Below are 2,253 nucleotides of genomic sequence, written 5' to 3'. Positions count from 1 at the left end.
CAGACGAGGGCGAGGTGGAGGCGACGGGTGGCGGCGTCGGGCGGGAGGTTCGTTCCCCCCGATCCGATCTGGATCGGGGAGGAGGGGGAAGAGCGACTGGGGGAGGGGGCGAGTGGGGGGAGTGGGTGACTAGGGGAGGGGGTTAGGGTTTCGGGGTGAGGGGCCATATAGGCCAAGCGCGGGGTGGGCCGGTTGGGGCCAGTTGGGCTGGCCAGCAGCTGGGCCGGCCTGGCTAACAGCTGGGCCAGCTGGCCCAGTGGGGGGTCCTTTTATATTTTTTTTTGTTCTGTTAGTTTCTTTCTTTTATTTATTTTCCTTTTCTGTCTTTATTTATTTTAAAATACTTAGGCAGTTTATAAAATTGTGTTTATTACACCATATTGACCTATGTGAAATATGGCATCTCCCGAACACTTTTGTTTTAAATTTTGAAAAACTTTTATTGTTTGCTTGATTTTGATTTTGAATTTGAATCGTTTCGAACTAACGCGAGATTACTAACAGTAATCAAAGTGACATGGCATCGTTAACATGGGATTACTGTAGCCTAATTATCCGGGCGTCATAAGGTCAAGGTACAACTCCAAGTCGTCCTGTTACCGAAGATCACGGCTATTCGAATAGATTAACTTCCCTGCAGGGGTGCACCACATAACCCAACACGCTCGATCCCATTTGGCCGGACACACTTTCCTGGGTCATGCCCGGCCTCGGAAGATCAACACGTCGCAGCCCCACCTAGGCACAACAGAGAGGCCAGCACGTCGGTCTAAACCTAAGCGCACAGGGGTCTGGGCCCATCGCCCATAGCACACCTGCACGTTGCGAGGGCGGCCGAAAGCAGACCTAGCCTAGTGGCGTTCCAGTCCAATTCGGCGCGCGCCGCTCCGTCGCTGACGTCTGAAGTGTTGCGGCTGATACCACGACGTCGGGATACCCATAACTACTCCCACGTAGATGGTTAGTGCGTATAGGCTCGTAGCCGACTCAGATCAAATACCAAGATCTCGTTAAGCGTGTTAAGTATCCGCGAACGCCGAACAGGGCCAGGCCCACCTGTCTCCTAGGTGGTCTCAACCTGCTCTGTCGCTCCGCCACAAAGTAACAGTCGAGGGCCGTCGGGAACCCAGGCCCACCTCTACCGGGATGGAGCCACCTGTCCTTTCAGCCCCCTCGTCAGAATCACTTGCGGGTACTCAATGAGCTGACCCGACTTTAGTCACCATCTGTATAGTATGTATGTATGTATAGTATATACCCGTGATCACCTCCCAAGTGATCACGGCCCGATAGTATAGCAAGGCAGACTGACAAGAATGTAGGGCCAATGATGATAAACTAGCATCCTATACTAAGCATTTAGGATTGCAGGTAAGGTATCAACAGATGTAGCGACAATGTCAGGCTATGCATCAGAATAGGATTAACGAAAGCAGTAACATGCTACACTACTCTAATGCAAGTAGTATAGAGGAGAATAGGCGATATCTGGTGATCAAGGGGGGGGCTTGCCTGGTTGCTCTAGCAAGAGAGAGGGGTCGTCAACTCCGTAGTCGAACTGGTCAGCAGCAGCGTCGGTCTCGTAGTCTACCGAAGAGAAGAGGGGGAAGAAATAATGAATACAGAGCAAACAAGGCACCACAAAATATATCAAGGCAATACGCGGTGTTCGGTGTGCCCTAACGCGGTAGTAGGTGATACCGGTGAAGGGGGGAAACCCCCGGGAAAGTATTCCCGGTGTTTCGTGTTTTCGGGCAGAGGAGCCGAAGGGGGAAAGTTGCGGGTTCGATAGGTTAGGGGTGTGTGGCGGATGAACGGACCGCGTATCCGGATTCGTCTCGTCGTTCTGAGCAACTTTCATGTTGAAAATATTTTAATCCGAGTTACGGTTTATTTTCTATGATTTATCAAAGTTTTAGGCATTTTCGAAATTTATTTAATTATTTAAATTGAACATTATCCAGAACAGTGAAAGGTGATGTCAGCATGACATCACCATGACGTCAGCAGGTCAAACCCAGCTGACCAAGGTCAAACCTGGCCCGTGGGTCCAGCGGGGCCCACCTGTCATCCTCTGTTTAGGTTAGTTAGGGTTTAGCTAATCCAGTTACTGTTTAATTAAACTAACTAATTAATTAGGTTAATTAAATAGAATTAATTAACTTAATTAATTCACTAATTAATTAATTTAATTAATTATTAAATTAATTAATTCATTTTATTTTATTTTCATTTTCATTTTCTTTTAAAACG

The sequence above is a fragment of the Triticum dicoccoides genome, chromosome 5A, assembly GCF_002162155.2.
Source record: "Triticum dicoccoides isolate Atlit2015 ecotype Zavitan chromosome 5A, WEW_v2.0, whole genome shotgun sequence".
Taxonomy (NCBI): Eukaryota; Viridiplantae; Streptophyta; class Magnoliopsida; order Poales; family Poaceae; genus Triticum; species Triticum dicoccoides.
This window is presented reverse-complemented; position numbering follows the sequence as displayed.